The sequence below is a fragment of the Equus caballus genome, chromosome 3 (genome assembly GCF_041296265.1).
Source record: "Equus caballus isolate H_3958 breed thoroughbred chromosome 3, TB-T2T, whole genome shotgun sequence".
NCBI classification, from domain to species: domain Eukaryota; kingdom Metazoa; phylum Chordata; class Mammalia; order Perissodactyla; family Equidae; genus Equus; species Equus caballus.
This window is the reverse complement of record NC_091686.1, coordinates 65,976,631-65,994,219: the sequence shown is the minus strand read 5'-3', so window position 1 is coordinate 65,994,219 and position 17,589 is coordinate 65,976,631. Positions and strand designations below refer to the sequence as shown.

Sequence of the window (17,589 nt, the reverse complement as noted above, 5' to 3'; positions counted from 1 at the left end):
GGCCTAAATACAGTTTCAAAATAAGTATAGCTTAATATTGTGTTTTGAATATATTTTAATTTGCAGCAGTAAGGCATGAAAAGGAATGTCTTACATTTATTCACTTTATGGGTTTCAGAGATGTCGTATACTTTCTCACTTTATTCCTACAATAGCCCTGTAAGAAGATAGGATAGTTATCTTCAGTTTATATATGGGAGAATATCTTAGAGATTAGGTAGTTGTGTTAAGTCACACACAGACTGCCATCCATTTGGTCTAATGGCAAAGGTTCCTGGACCCAATTCCAGGTGTGTATGTGGAGGCTTCTCCACACCAACAAGCAGTTTTTGGATGCCAACAGGGTGTCTGAGAACTCAACTCTGTTGTGACGCTATCTACCCAGAGATAGAATCAGATTCCACAGGTAAGAGGTGCAGTCCCACAACATCACCCTCCACTTCAGATCCCAGTTGCAAGTCCGGGTTGTTACCTGTACTTCTGACTGACTGGCTGTAAATCAGAGGTTCCCAGGACCCACTCCTTGGGTTCAATTAATTTGCTAGGATGGCTTAGGAAAACCTGTTTACTCACTAGGTTACTGATTTATTACCAAGGATATTAAAGGGTACAAATCAACAGCCAGATGAAGAGATACATAGGGTGAGGTCTGGACAAAGGAGCTTCTGTCCTTGCAGCACCTGGGGCCCAGCATGGTGGCATGTGGAAACGTTCTGGTCCCCCCAATGGAAGCTCTCTCAAAAAGAGGGCAGTGAGCTATCATTTTGGGTTTTTATGCAGGCTTCATTACTTTGTCATAATTGAGTAAGCCATTGGCAATTGATTTAACTTCAAGCTTCCCTCCCCTCCCTGGAAATCAGGGGGTGGGACTGAAAGTTCCAGTCCTCTGATTACATGGCTGGTTTTCCTGGCAACCAGTCCCCACCCTTGGGTGGTGTCCACAAGTCACCTTCATTGACATAAACAAAACACCTTCATCACTCTCACCACTTAGAAAATTCCAAGAGTTCTGGGAGCTGTAGGTGGGAACTGTAGACAAAGATCCATATATATATGAGAATTGTATTTTGGTTATCTGAGTGACCAAATACATGTTTCTTATAAATCAATCACAATAGCACACTAACTGTGATGCTTTTTCTCAACATTTATTTTAAACTTTGGTAATTATTTTCAGAGGCTAAATAATGTTTAAAAATTCCTCAGTAATAGCAGTTTTTCATCCTTTGTAGATAAATCTAATTTTTGGAAGAAATAATTTAGCTGGGCATTGCCCTTTGATCAAATGCTGTAAAGTAATAGCTTTGGTCTTCTTAGACAAGATCAGAGATACAGGACTGGCATGTTTCAAAGAATTCCAGAAATGCTTTGGTTATTCATAACATTAGAATAAGTGAATAGCCTCCAACATAATCATTTCTAGGGAAAACACTACTCGTTTGGATAACTGATTTCTGGTATGTTAGTAAACAGGTTTTATGTATTGCAGTCAGTCCCTGAATGAAAACATCATAAGATAATATAGAATGGAGTAAGAAAAAGATTCATGGCTATGATAGGGTTATTGCAAAAAAACAAAGGAAAACAAGGGATGTTTTTTGAGGAGATAAATATATAAAAGAGGGGCGTGAATAAAGACCGACCTTGGGAGACTAGGATGGAAATAGAGAGGTTGATTTAAGATGGATGCAGCTGTAAAAGAGACTGTCAAATGCAAAGCAAAGGAGAAAACTGTTAGCTGTTGAACTGGTAACAGTGGTAACTGAAATTAGCACAATTTCAGCTGGATGACAAATGGGGCAAAACCTGTGTTTTTATCCTAGCATTCGGTAGTACTTGACTGATTATTCACAGCAGATATCATCAGTAGGGAGCAGGTGACACCAATATATTGTAACACATGTTGGGCCTGACAGTGGAAGTTTAGCAGTAGCCAGAGGATATGATAGTCTGGTTGTGTTCTTTGCAAACGATTGGCAACAGAGACCCCAAGATGAAATACTGTTCCAAATGAAGGCATCACCCTGGAATGGGAAATCTGATGCAGGTGATACTTGGAACCTTGGGAAATATCCGGGAGGTCTTTTCATAGTCAACTAGGCTGCAGCAATGTGGGGATAGGCCAGGGAAAGGCAAGGCTTCCCATTAGGATTAGGCTAATGTACCTGGCAGGTGCTGGCCTAAGACTTGGCATAGAGGCCAAGATAAAAGCCTCTGTCTGCAAACTGTGCGCACATGACTTGGAACGTCAAAAGCAGGAACTCTGTCATCAGAACAGAGGCAATTTCTGCCTTGGGGCAGGCAGAAGTTGCTGGAGTGCCAAGTACCAGGTCAGTCTGTTCCAGCAACTGGAACAGAGCTAAGCTTTCAAGTGGGTAAGTCAGTGGACTTAGCTGTAGGAAACTGGAAAGACAAAAGGAAGGGAAATGAGGCAGGGACTGATAGAACCCATAAGACTTTGATCCAGCAGAGAGGTTTTCTTCTGATGAGGGAAAGGCCTCTGAGAGACAGTGTGAGAGAGACAGTGACATGAAGAGGCCCTCCCATAGCTGTTTGTGCAGAACAAAAATTAGACTGTGAGTAAAAACGTCAAAAATTTTCAGGGAATTGTCTGACATCATGGATGGAAGAGGCTCTGAACAGTTCAACATTAAACAATAAAAAAGTTACATGGCGATAATTTTACTTCTGTTAGTATCTAAGTTCTCACCTAAGATGCTGTCTATATAGCAAAGTAAAGAGGAGAGTTGAGGCAGATAAGTGGACTAAATATCTGTTATTAATGATAAAATATTTCTTATTGAATTGATTTTTTTAGTAAACATTACATAACTCTGTGCCCTCAGGCATTGTTTGAAGTGCTTTATGAATATTGACTCATTTAATCCTTAAATAATGACTCATTTAACCAAGTAACTCTAGCTGTAAAGTCTGTGTTCTTAACAACTTTGTTATGCTGCCTCTGCAGAGAGAACATTGCTCTTGATTTGTATTTCTGATTTCCAGGCTATCTGTCTTAACTGGCTGAAGCCATCTTTTGAGGTTATTTTGGTGCCTTGGTAACTAAACATCTAGAAAAAGTTCATGATGGATCTATCTTACACTGAATTTCATACTGAGGTGAAAAATGCTGTGTTATATCTATGTTAAACACATATGTATTAAGATATACACATGTGTTAGCCAGTAAACAATCACATAGATACACATTTATTCACTTATAGTATCTTTTTAAAAGGTAGTTTTCTTGCTTAAATCAGATCACGTACAGTTGGATTCATTTTAGAGTATGTCAAGCATTGTGTATCCTGGAATTTTTGTGACTGGGGGAAAAAGACATTTATTTCTTCCTAAATTCTTAAATTTGTATTCTAATTATGTAAAATATGTAAATTTGAGTTTATTTTAAGAGACGGATTTTATTGCAATCTTTAAAATATCGCAAATAGATCTTATTCAGCATCTTGTATTTCTGCAACTACACAACCCTTAGGTTTTATACATCAGCCTGTTGAACTGTTTTTTTATCAGAAATATAGATGCCTTCTAAAATTTTTCTCATATTCTTGTTTTTAACTGTTCTGGCTTGCTTAATCATTTTAAAATGTCCTTCTTTGTTCTACTAACAATTTTTATCTGGTCTATTAATATCGCTACTCCAGCTCTCTTTTGGTTACTGTTAGCATGATGTATTTTTTCCTGTTCTTTAACTTTTAACCTATTTGTAACTTTTAATCTAAATTATGTCTCTTGTAAAAAGTGTGCAGTTGGATCATGTTTTCATGTTTTTTTCCTGACTTTTGATTGGCGTGTTTAGTCCATTTATATTTAATGTAGTTAACAATAAGGTGGGACTTACATCTGCCATTTTGCTACTTGTTTTCTATATATCTTGTCTTTTTGGCTTCTCTGTTCCTCTGTTACTGTCACCTTTTATGATAGATATTTTCTAGTATATCACTTTAATTTTCTTGTTTTTTTTAAAGTTTTATTGAGATATAATTTACATATATACAATTAACCCATTTATAGTGTACAGTTTTGTGACTTTTAGTATATTCAAAGAGTTGTGCAGCCATCACCAAAATAAATTTAAAACATTTTCGTCACCCTAAAAAGAAACTCCACATCCTTTAGCCATCACCTTCCAACCTCCCACCCTAGCCAGCCCTAGATAACCATAATTTACTTTCTCTCTTTATGGATGTGCCTATTCTGGACATTTCCTATGATTGGAATCTTTGTCGTATGTTTTACTATATATGTTTGGGGTTATTTTCTTAATGATTTCCTAGGGATTATAATTCTTAACTTAAAACAGTATAGTTTACTTTAATGCCCATTGAATTTCAATAGTACAAAAAAACTTGGCTCCAATATAACTCTGTTTCTTTCTTCTCGTTTGTGCTCTTGTCATATAAGGTAAATCTTTATACGTTGTAAGCTCATCAGTACAGTTTTATAATTATTGCTTTTTACAGTTGTCTTTTAAATCAGAGAAGATAAAATTATATCATCTTCATATTTACCTATGTAGTTCTCTTTACTGAGCCTCATGGCTTTTTGTGGATTTGAGTTACTATCTAGTATTCTTTCCTTTAAATCTGAAGGAGTTCCTTTAATCTTTCTTGTAGAGCAGGTCTGCTGGTGACAGATTCTTTCAGTGAGTTTTTGTTTATCTGTAATATTTTGATTTCTCCTTTTTTTTAGTATAACAGCTTTATTGAGATATAATTTACGTGCCACATAATTCACCCTTTTAAAGTATACAGTTCATTGGTTTTTAGTAGATTCACAGAATTGTGCAACAGTCATCTGCATTTTGAAGGATTGTTTTGCAGGATATAAAATTCTTGGTGACAGTCTTTTTCTTTTAGTACTTTGAATGTGTCACGCCACTGCTTTCTGGCCTCTGTAGTTTTTGTTGAGAACTTAGTTTTTAATCTCATTGACACTCCTTGTACTTGATGAGTCACTTTTATCTTGCTGCTTTGAAGATTCTTTCTTTGTCTTTTGAGGATTTGACTATGTCGTGTCTAGGTGTGGATCTCTGGAGTTTGTTGCGTTCCCTAAATGTGCGGATTAATGGTTTTCATCAAATTTCGAAAGATTTTGGCCATTATTTCTTCAAATATTCCTTCTACCCCTTTCTCTCTGCTCCTCCCTCTTCCCATTATACATATATTGGTACACTTGATGTTTCATACATCTCTGAGGCTTTGTTCCTTTTTTTTCTTCTGTTCCTCAGATTGAATAATTTGAATTAACTTATCTTCAGGTTTGCTGATTCTTTCTTTTGCCGGTTCATATCTGCTGTTGAATCCTTCTAGTGAATTTTTCGTTTTGGTTATTATACTTTTCAAAGTCAGAGGTTCTTTTTTATAATTTCTTTTAGTGATATACTCTAGTGAGATGTTGTTCTCATGCTTTCTTTTAATTCTTTAGACGTGGTTTCCTTTAGTTCTTTGAACATATTTGTAATAGCTGATCTAAAGTCTTTGTCTAGTAAGTCCAATGAAGAAGTTCTGGGCTTCCTCAGGGACACTTTCTGTTGATTGCTTTTTAAATATGTTTGAGCCATACTTTTTTATTTCTTTGCATGTTTTGTAAATTTTTTGTTGAAATTGGATATTTTAAGTAATATAATATGGCAACTCTAGAAATTAGGTTTCTCCCCTCCTCAGGATTTGCTGTTGCTATTTGTTTCCTGAAGTAATTCTGTAATGTCTTTATTATTTATTATGTATAGCCACTGCAGTCTTCCTTCAGTTAGCTTAATCATCAGCTAATGATTGGACTAAGATTTCCCTAAATTTCTTGAACCAGTAAGTTTCCTAGCCTTTACTGAGGGGCTCTGTGTATGTGTTGTGGTATGCCTCAGTGCTCCGGCAAGAGATTTACAGTTGTGCCTTAGCCTTCTCTTTGTGTTTTTGCAGAACCTCAAGGTCAGCTTGAGATGATAGATCAGGGCCTTCTCAGGTCTTTTCTGAGTGTATACACAACCCTGCATATACGCGTGGACTTTTATTTATTTATTTCTAATTAATTAATTACTTTTTGAGTAAGATTGGTCCTGAGCTAACATCTGTTGCCAGTCTTCATCTTTTTGCTTGAAGAAGATTGTTGCTGAGCTAACATCCGTGCTAGTCTTCCTCTATTTTATGTGTGATGCTGCCATAGTGTGGCTTGACGGGCAGTGCTAGGTCTGCACCTGGGATTTGAACCTGTGAACCCCAGGCCATGGAAGTGGAGCCTGTGAACTTTACCATTATGCCACTAGGCTGGCCCCTGCCTGTGGCCTTTTAGATTCCTAGGAATATGTTGGAGCTTTTTAAAGCCCTCTATAGACATCTCATTCCCCAGTTTTTCCTTTAGAATTTTTAGCCTCTTATTAGACCCGATTGATAAGGCCATCTCAGGTAGTTAACAGTTGTTAAACAATTGCCACTGATTGTTTTCAGCTTAAGTCCTAGGGATAGGATTGCTTGTACCAAGTGAGCTCAGAATCAGGTCAAATAAAGACAAGCCCTGTGAGCTTTTAAGGAACCTTTCAGACAAGTCAGTAGAGATAATCATCTGGGACTGGGGCTTTTGAGGAGCTCCAAACCCATTCTGCCCTTCCCTTAGCTTCTAGGCAGCTTTTCAGAGCTATATAGTTGTGAGGTTATTATTTTTCAAGGCTATCATTGAGCAGGGGAAGGGGAATGAGAATAGGAAAATGAAAAATGTCAGTTTTCTGTTCTTACTGAGATTCAGCTCTTTCTTAGATATTCTCTGCATATGGATTGCTGCATACCTTTGGCTGTTTTTCAGAGTTCTGAAAAAGTTGGTTTTGACAATTTTTTCCAGTGTTCTTTTTGTTTTTACAGAGAAGCAGGTTTTCAGGGGTCCTTATTCCACTATTCCAGAAGTGCTTTCTATAGAACAGGGTTTTTTTAATGTTTTTTTTCAGGTAAAATTTACATATTTTGAAATGTTTAGATCTTAAGTTTACCATTAAATGAATTTCACAAATACATACACTCGTATAATCCAAACCCCTATCAAGTTATAGAACATTACCACCATCCAGAAAGTTCTTTCATGCCACTTGCCAGTCAATCCCCACCCCATCTCTTCTACTCCTGACACAACTACTCTTCCAGTTTTTTTCTTTGTAGATTAGTTTTGCCTATTCTTATAAACGGAACCATTTCAGTGTGTACTCTTTTTGTGTAAGGCTTCTTTTGTTCAGTATAATGTTATTTAGATTCATCTGTGTAGTCACATGAATCAGTAGTTTGTTTCCCTTTATTGCTGCATAGTATTCTATTACACAAATATACCAGTTGTTTGAGCAGTTCTCTTATTGATGGACATTTGGACTATTTCCAGATTTTAGTTATTACATATAAAGCTGCTATGAACATTTTTGTATAAGTATTTTTCTGGGCATATGCTTTGATTTCTCTTTCGTTTAGTAGAACAGAGTGATATTTTTAAAACATCATCACTCCTCTGCTTAAGACCCTCCAACAACTTCTAATCAGAATTAAATCCAATTCTGTAACTAATCTGTTTTCCTAAGTTCTCTGTGATCTGGCTGCTACCTATCTCTCCAACCTCATCTCACATTCTTCCCTCGCAACCACTACACTCCAGTCACAGTGGCCTTTACATTAGCTATTTTTTTTTTCAATCTGGAAAGCTTTTCCCCCTATTCTTTTCCCCCTGTTCACCTGCATAGGTGGTGGTTCCTTCTGGACATTTGGATTTTAGCTAAGTAGTACCTTCTGTTAGCATATAGTCTAAGGCAGCCATGACCTTATTTTAATTCTCTGCGTGGCATTTCTCTCTGTCTGATATTTGGTTATTTTTTATTCACTTGATGTTTGTTTTCTTATACTAGAATGTAAGGCCCATGAGAGCAGGGACCTTACCAGTCTTATTCACAGCTGCATCCCCAACAGCTAGGACATCATCTGGCATGTGGAAAGTGTTCAGTAAATATTGGATGGATGGATGAATGGATGGATGAATTTTTCCAGGCTTTAAGAAGCAGCATAAATAAGAATTGTACATCTTCAAAAAGAATTTCAATGGACTCATCAGATTTCTACACTGGGACATGAGTGGTATTATTTCCTCTAGCTTTGGAATTGTTTAACTTAAGAAGACTATAATTTCCCCAGAAGTTAGCATAGATTCAGGGAGGTAGAATCAATACAGTCCTGTACTGCATAACATTTTGGTTACCCATGGACTGCATAAAGAACGGTGGTCTCATAAAGATTAGTACCATACAACCTAGGTGTGTAGTAGGCTGTACCATCTAGGTTTGTGTAAGTACGGTCTCTGATGTTTGCACAGTGACAAAATCACCGCATGACACATTTCTTAGAATGTATCCCTGTCGTTAAATGATGAATAACTGTACCAGGTATTCTTACCTAGCTGTAGGCCAGAATCTTCATTCCAAGGCTGATGCCCTTAAAAGCTTCTTAATTATTCCTTGGAGGTTTTCTGTAATTATGCACTGAATGAATGAAGGAATGCAAATCTCTTCAGAGCATGTTACGTATATGGCCATCGATGGTGTTAGAAGAGGAGTGAGGAGAGTTGTATTTGTTCTCATTTTTGTCTTGTACTTTGTGTAGGGAACCAAGCTAATCTCAGGGGATACTAGGAAGGAAAAGATCCAATGGCTGTCCTTGATGGATTTGCATTTTAATTAGAAAGATCAACAAATATGGAACAATAAATATCAATAAAAGGAACTGTAGTATCAGTGCCAAATGAGTGTTATAGACAATAAGTAATATGGAGATTTATAGGAGAGTATGCTGATTAAGACTAGGAGTGCTCAGATGAACCTTAAAGTGTGAATTGTACTTAGACAAGTGGCCAGGAAGGGAAAGCATGTGTAATTAGAGAAAATGTCACAAAAAATGGTATAGAGAGATGCCAGTCAACCAGTCAGGCAGGTTGGTAGTGTCTCATAGAGATGGTAATGCCTTGTTAGGGTTCTGTAGGATCTGGTCCTCAGGTTTACAGGTCTAGAAACTCCCATTTTTTTCTTATCATCCAGAGTAGACATGTTCTCAGAGAGTTAATTCTGCTAACCAAATCTACAAGCGACAAAGATGCAAATTAAAAAGACGATTTATTCATTTATAGTGAGGACCTCCCAGTGACTGGGATTGATTGGGTTTGGTATCCAAGTCACCCCTTTCCCAGAATCAGAGTACTTGGGAAGTTGAATTTGTAATCAGAATGCTGTCTGGTGAGCAGAGAAACAAAATAAAGGACTCTTCTCTTCTTGTTTTGAATGGGGATCTGCTCAGGGAAGAAACCTTATAAGTGTGATTAATGTGGAGAAGAATTCAGAAAAAAAATCAAACTTTCAGGAAGAATAGTAAGCCAACTATTACTTGTTAGATCCACAGCTAACCCTACATGAATCATTTGAATAAAAATCTAAATCAGAATACTTTAAAAATTTATTTTTCTCTCAGCTTTTGCAAGCCTTTTGATATATTCATTTTCTTAGAATTCACTGATCTGAGTCTAGTTTTGAAAGAGGACAAAAGTTAAGGAAATGTCCCATCTTCAGTTTCAGTTTCAAATGCTTTTGGTTTATCTTTAAGCCTCTATGGCATCAGACCAAAAGAAACAGTGTGGCCTGACAGACTTGTTACAGACTGAGAAAAAAATGCTTTCCGGGAAACTAATGTGCTTAGAAGAAATATTCCTAAAACGTGAGCTGGAGTTCAGTGATTTTTGTAGACTGGGAATCCCCTTAGCTGATGTACGGTACTCCTTGGAAAGTATGGGACAGGAGGGCAGAATTTTCCCTTTCATAGTTTTCACTGAGCTCCCACAAGATTCCCTTACATACTTTTGAATTACCCATCATTCACTACCAGCCTGAGCAAGGGGGAAAGTGGGTGGTAGGTAGACCCTTAGAATCATTATGCTTGAGAGAGCTGGGAATAGCTTCTGTTTGTATGCATTTTAAACCATGCAACGTTTTGTTTTCCTTACACTGGATGGGATGATGAGATGGGCTCAGAATCCAGAGATAGAGTATATCTGTTCTGTCTCTCACTTTTTCTGTGATCTTGGACAAATTGTTAGGTCTGTCTATGTTTCAATTTTCTTATCTTCAAATGCGCATTGTGATACCCAACCCATCCACCTTTCAGGTTGTTCCAAAGATGACAGATTAAAAAGATAGAGTAAAAAGTGTAAATGAGATTAAAAAGGTATTGTAGGGCTGGCCCCATGGCCAAGTGGTTAAGTTCATGCACTCCACTTCAGCTTCCCAGGTTTTCGCTGGTTCAGATCCTGGGCGCAGACCTAGTACTGCTCATCAAGCCATGCTGGGGCGACATCCCACATAACAGAACCAGAAGGACTTACAACTAAAATATACACCTATGTAGTGGGGGGTTTTGGGGAGAAGAAGAAAAAAAGAAGAAAGATGATGATTGGCAACAGATGTTAGCTTAGGTGCCAATCTTTAAAAAAAGAAAAAAGTAACAAATCTAAATGAATTTTTCATTGGCCAGCATTTCAAGTTTCATCTTGTCTCCTAGGTGCAACAAATACAGTAGTATTCTCTCTCTGGATGGTGCAATTATTTGTGTGGTCGGATGAATCTGTTAGTTTACAGTATTCACTAGTCACAGGCATGACTCTCATGGTAGAACTGAGGATTGGAATCATGCAGCATTTACTTTTAGGAAAGGGCTTATTTAGGTAACCTATCTTACCTACACTGTGAATTTACAAAACAAGACAGGGATGGCCGTTTTGCACTTCTTTTCATTGTACTGTAGGTCCTAGCCTAAAAAATAAAACAAACAAAAAGAAGTTAAAGCTGTAAGAATTGAACGGAAAGAAAGAAAATTTTGCAAGGAAGATTGTCTGCTTAGAAAACCCAAAAGAATTTGCTAAGTTTTGTAAAAGATAGCAGAATTTATTAAAGTGAATGGCTAGAAGATCAATGTATTATGCTTTCTACATCAACAAATAATTTTAAATGTTACTTTAAAAAAAATTTACAGTAGCAACAATAAATACTTAAAAACATAAAATACTTAGGAATAAAACTAACAAAAGTCAAACAAGATCTGTTTGCAGAAAATGTAGATGAATTTTTCTAAAATAATGTCACGTAAAATAATGTTGAATTTAAATTCAGAATGATTACCCTTTTGATAAAGTTCACAAAACTAAAGTTAAATAATATTTTGTTTAGGGCTGGTCTTGTGGCTTAGTGGTTAAGTTGGGTGTTCTCCACTTTGGTGGCCCAAGTTTGGTTCTTGGGCATGAACCTACACCACTTGGTGGCCATGTTATGGTGGTGACCCATATACAAAATAGAGGAAGAGTGGCACAGATGTTAGCTCAGGGTGAATCTTCCTTAGCGCTCCCCCGCTCCAACTTTGTTTAGGATGTGTATATAAATAAAACTATTTTTGGAAAGCAAGGAGTAATGGTTGCACAACAGTGTGAGTGTACTTAATGCCACTGAACTGTACATTTAACATTTTACCATCTTAACTATTTTTAAGTTATGTGTATTTTACCACCATTTCTTTAAAAAGCGAAGGAATAATAAACAAGGAATTCAGGATAGTGATTATCTTGGGGTTGGAGGAGGGAAAGGAATGGGATAGGGAAAGAGCACATGGTTGTATTTTAAGTTATTGTTAATGTTGTAGTTCTTGATTTGGGTGGTAGTTCATGGGTCTTCATTATGTTACAAAGATAAATATTTGCATGCATGGATCAGAGATGACAGTGTATGTATCATCAACTAAAATGATGATTAATCCACATCTGTACACCTGAGGTCCAGTAGAAACTTAATTTACCATAAGTTCTCATTTCAGAGAAATAGTAAGTTTTAGATTCCTGGTTCCTCCTTTGGAAAAGAGCCAAAGAAATGTGGCATAATTAGGCCGCTACTTTTCTGAGTCATTTTGTATCTTAAATATTGGGAATTTTCCAAGAATCTCTATTAAATTGTAGCAATATTTTGGCTTAACAGAGCGATTGATGAGTTTAAATCATACTGAGGATACTGTTCAGGGAGGGTCATTGAATTGTTAATCCAGAGATCCAAGAACTCTAGGGGGAGAGGTGTAAAAATTGTGGTTAGTGAATTAAATTGAATAGGAGATAAAACCAGAGGAGAGGCAGAGAAGAGAAGTTGGGAATTGGTTTCCTTTCTGTTTCCTTTCCTCCGTCTCTCTCTCTCTTCCTTTATCTTTGTCTATTTAACTCTCTTTCCTTTTCCCTCTTTCACTTTTTTTTTAAATTGAGGTAACATTGGTTTATAACATTATATAAATTTCAGGTGTACGTTATCATTTCAACTTCTATATAGACTACATTGTGTTCACCACCAAAAGTCTAGTTTCCATCCATCACTGTACAAATGTCCCGTTACCCATTTTTCCTGCCCCGACTCCCCTTCTCCTCTGGTAACCGCCAATCTGTTCTCTGTATCTGTTTTTGTTTTTGTTCTGTTTTTTATCTTTCACATATGAGTGAAATCATACAGTATTTGTCTTTCTGTTTGACTTATTTCGCTTAGCATAATACCGTCAAGCTCCATCCATATTTTCACAAATGGTAAGGTTTCATCTTTTTTTTTTTGGCTCAGTAATATTCTATTGTATATATATGCTACATCTTCTTTATTCATTCATCCATTGATGGACACTTAGGTGGTTTCCAAGTTTTGGTTTTTGTAAATAATGCTGCAGTGAACATAGGGGTACATATATTTTTTCAAATTATTATTTTTGTTTTCTTTGGATAAGTACCCAGAAGTGGAATAGCTGGATCATATGATAGTTCTGTTTGTTATTTTTTTGGAGGAATCTCCATACTGTTTTCCATAGTGGCTGCACCAATTTACATTCCCCTCAGCAGTGTATGAGAGTTCACTTTCCTCCACAGCCTCTCCAACACTTATTTCTTGTCTTTTTAGTAATAGCCATTCTGATAGGCATAAAGTAATATTGTGATTTCGATTTGCATTTCCCTAATAATTCGTGATGTTGAACATCTTTTCCTGTGCATGTTGGCCATCTCTGTATCTTGTTTGGGAAGACGTCAATTCAGATCCTCTGCCCATTTTTTACTTGGGTTGTTTGTTTTTTTGTTGATGAGTTGTACGAGTTCTATATGTATTTTGGATATTAATCCATTATTGGGTATGTGATTTGCAATATCTTCTCTCAGTTGGTATGTTCTCTTTTTGTTTTGTTGATAGTTTACTTTGCTGTGCAGAAGCTTTTTAGTCTGATGTAATCCCATTTGTTCATTTTTTCTTTTGTTTCCCTTGCCTGAGGATACACGATGTTCAAAAAGATAGTGTTAAGGCCAGTGTGAAAGAGCGTACTGCCTATATTTTCTTCTAAGAGTTTTATGGTTTCAGGTCTTACATTCAAGTCTTTAATCTATTTTGAGTTAACTTTTGTGTATGAGGTAAGATAGTGGTCTACTCTCATTCTTTTGCATGTGGCTATCCACTTTACCAACACCGTTTACTGAAGAGACTTTCCTTTCTCCATTGTATGTGCCTGGCTCCTTTGTGGAAAATGAACTGTCCATAAATGTGTGGGTTTATTTCTGGGTTCTCAAGTCTGTTTCATTGATCTGTGTGTCTGTTTTTGTGCCAGTACCATGCTGTTTTGATTACTATAGCTTTGTAGTAAACTTTGAAATCAAAGAGTGTGATACTTCCAGCTTTGTTCTTTTTTCTCAGGATTGCTTCGGCTATTTGGGGTCTTTTGTTGTTCCATGTAAATTTTAGGATTCTTCGTTCTATTTCCATGAAAAAGTTTGTTGGGACCTTGATGGGGATTGTATTGAATCTGTAGATTGCTTTAGGTAATATGGACCTTTTAACTGTGTTGATTCTTCCAGTCCATGGCAGGGAATATCTTTCCATTTCTTTGTGTTTTTGATTTTTTTCAGCCAGTGTCTTACAGTTTTCAATGTACAGATCTTTCACCTCCTTGGTTACGTTTATTTCTAGATATTTTATTATTTTTGTTGTCATAAATGGGATTTTGTTTTTGATTTCTCTTTCTGCTATTTTGTTGTTAGTGTATAGAAATGCAACTGATGTTTCTATATTGAGTTTATACCCTGAAACCTTTACTATATTTATTATTTAATAGTTTTTTTGGTGGCTTCTTTAGGGTTTTCTATATTTAAAATCATGTCACCCATGAATAGTGACAGTTTTACTTCGTCCTTTCCAATTTGGGTACCTATTGCTCGGGCTAGGACTTCCAATACCACATTGAATAAGTGTGGTGAGAGTGGGATCCTTATCTTGTTCCTGTTCTTAGAGGGACAGCTTTCAGTTTTTCACCATTGAGTATGATGTTAGCTGTGGGTTTGTTGTATATAGCCTTCAATATATTCAGATACTTTCCTTCTATACTCATCATATTGAGATCTTTTATTGTAAATGGATGCTGAATCTTGTTGAATGCATTCTCTGCATCTGTTGAGATGATTATGTGACTTTTATTCTTCATTTTTTTTTGGTGTGGTATGTTACGTTGATGATTTGTGGTTGTTAAACCATGTTTGCATCCCTCGAATAAATCCCACTTGATCATGGCATATGATCCTTTTAATGTGTTGTATTTGATTTGCTAATATTTTGCTGAGGATTTTTGCATCTATGTTCATCACAATATTTGCCTTTAATTTTGTGTGTGTGTGTGAGTTGTCTTTGTCTGATGTGGGTATCAGGGTACTGTTGGCCTTATAAAATGAGTTAGAAAGCACTCCCTCCTCTTCAATTTCTTGAAAGAGTTTGAGAAGGATAAGTATTAAATCTTTGAATGTTTGGTAGAGTTCACTTGAGAAGCTGCCTGGTCCTGGACTTCTGTTTTTTGGGAGGTTTTTGATGACTGTTTCAGTGTCCTTACTAGTGATCAGTCTATTCAGATTCTCTATTTCTTCTTGATTCAGTTATGGAAGGTTGTATGATTCTAAAAAATTATTTCTTCTAGGTTATCCAGCTGGTTGGCATATAGCTTTTCATAGTATTGTCATAATCCTTTGTATTTCTATGGTATCAGTTGTAATTTCTCCTCTTTCATTTCCTATTTTAGTTATTTGAGCCTTCTTTCTTTTTTCTTAGTCTAGCTAAATGTTTGTCAGTTGTGTTTATCTTTTCAAAGAGTGAGCTCTTGGTTTCATTGATCATTTTCTATTATCATCTTAATCTCTATTTCATTGATTTCCACTCTTGATTTTTATTATTTACTTCCTTCTGCTGGCTTTGGGCTTTGTTTGTTCTGCTTTTTATAGTTCCTTTAGGTATAATGTTAGATTGTTCATTTGAGATTTTTCTTGCCCCTTGAGGTAGGCCTGTATTGCTATAGACTTCCCTCTCACTGCTGCTTTTGCTGCATCCCATAGATTTTGCTATGTTATGTTTTCATTTTCATTTGTCTCCAGGTATTTTTTGATTTCTCTTTTGATTTCTTTGTTGATCCAGTGGTTGTTCAGTAGCATGTTGTTTAGTCTCCACGTATTTGTGTCTTTCCCAGCTTTCCTCTTGTAGTTGATTTCTATTTTCATACCCGTGTGGTTGGAAAAGGTGCTTGATATGATTTCAGTCCTCTTAAACTTATCGAGACTTGTTTTGTTTCCTAATATATGATCTACCCTTCAGAAAGTTTCATGTGCACTTGAGAAGAATTTGTATTCTAATGCTTTTGGATGGAACATTCTTTGTATATCTATTAAGTCCATCTGGTCTAATGTTTCACTTAAGACCAGTGTTTCCTTGTTGACTATGTCTTGATGATCTATCCATTGATGTAAATGGGGTGTTAAAGTTGCCTACTGTTATTGTGGTGTTGTCAGTTTCTCCTTTTAGATCTGTTAATATTGTTTTATATATTTTGGTGCTCCTATGTTAGGTGCATAAATATTAATGAATGTTATGTCTTTTTGATGGATTTTCCTTTTATCATTATATAATGTCCATTTTTGTCTCATGTTTTCTTTTTTGACTTGAAGTCTATTTTGTCTCATACAACTTTGGCTACACCTACTTTTTTTGGGCTGCCATTTGCTTGGAGTATCATCTTCCATTCCTTCACTTTGAGCCTATGTTTGTCGTTAGAGCTGAGATGGATCTCCTGGACCCGTATTCTTGTCTCTTGTTTTTTAATCCGTCCAGCCACATTATGTCTTTTGATTGGTTAATTTGATCCAATCAAATCCATTTTAATTTAAATTTTGGGTGATTATTGATATATGAGGACTTAATACTGCCATTTTATCTTTTGTTTTCCATTGTTTCTTTGTCCTTGTATTTCTGCCTGCCATTTCATTTTGGTGGTTTTCTGTGATGTGTTTCTAAGTTTCCTCTTTTTTTATGTTTTGTGACTGCTCTGAATTTTTGTTTTGTGGTTACCATGAGGTTTGTGTAATAAGTCTCATAGATAAGATAGTCCTTTTTCTGCTGATAGCGTCTTACCTTCATTTCCCTATGCAGGCTCTGTCCTTTTCCTCTTCCCCATTTGTGTTTTTATTGTCACCAATTATCCCTTTTTATATTGTGAGTTTGTTACCAAATTGAAGGTGGTTATAGTTACTTTTAATGCTTCCTTTCCCTTTAATCTTTATAATTGTTTATTAATTTATTCTGATGCAGAGTTGCAGTTCTTTCACCTTTTTTTATTTATCATCTTGCTTAAAGGTTTGTTTACCTTTGCCTTTTCATTTCAGGTAGGAGAGCTCCTTTCACCATTTCTCGTAAGGCAGGTCTAGTGATGATGAACTCTTTCAGCTTTTGTTTGTGTGGGAAAGTTTTTATTTCTCCTTTGTATCTGAAAGATAACTGTGCTGGATACAGTATTTTTGGCTGACAGTTTTTATCTTTCTGTATTTTGAATATATCATTCCATTCTCTCCTGGTAGAGTTTATGTTGAGAACTCTGCTGATAGCCTAATGGGGGTTCCTTGTAGCTTGTTTGTCCCCCCGGCTGCCTTTATTCTTTCACTGTCATTGACTTTTGACAGTTTTATCATCATGTGTCTTGGAGAAGGTCATTTTGTGTTGAGATAATTTGGTGTTCTATTAGCTTCATGAATTTGTATGTCCAGTTCCTTCCCCATGTTTGGGAAGTTCTCAGCTATTATTTCTTTAAATAAGCTCTCTCCTACCTTCTCTTTTTCTTCTCCTTCTGGGGTACCCATTATTCTTATGTTGCCTTTTTCTAATGGAGTCAGATAATTCTCATAGAATTTCTACATTTTTAAAAAATCTTAGTACTGTTTCCTCTCCTACATGCATCATTTCTAAGTTCCTATCTTCAAGCTCATTAATTCTCTGTTCTGTATGGTCTGCTCTATTTTTAATGCTTTTCTTCATCTCTCTATTAAATTCTTTAGCTCCAGAATTTCTGTTTGGTGCTTGTTTTTTAAAGTTTCAGTCTCTTTGGTAAAGTATTCTTCTGTTCATTCATTTTATTCCTGAGCTCATTGAACTGCCTTTCAGAGTTTTCTTCTAGCTCATTGAGTTTCTTCATGACAACTATTTTGAGTTTTTTT

At 36.2% G+C, this 17,589-nt stretch overlaps 1 protein-coding gene across 6 annotated transcripts in view; it reads left to right on the top strand.

The window, feature by feature from the left end:
- The window catches only part of ART3 (ADP-ribosyltransferase 3 (inactive)), a 118,663-nt gene that overhangs the window by 18,206 nt on the left and 82,868 nt on the right, over positions 1-17,589 (top strand). The window lies entirely within an intron of this gene.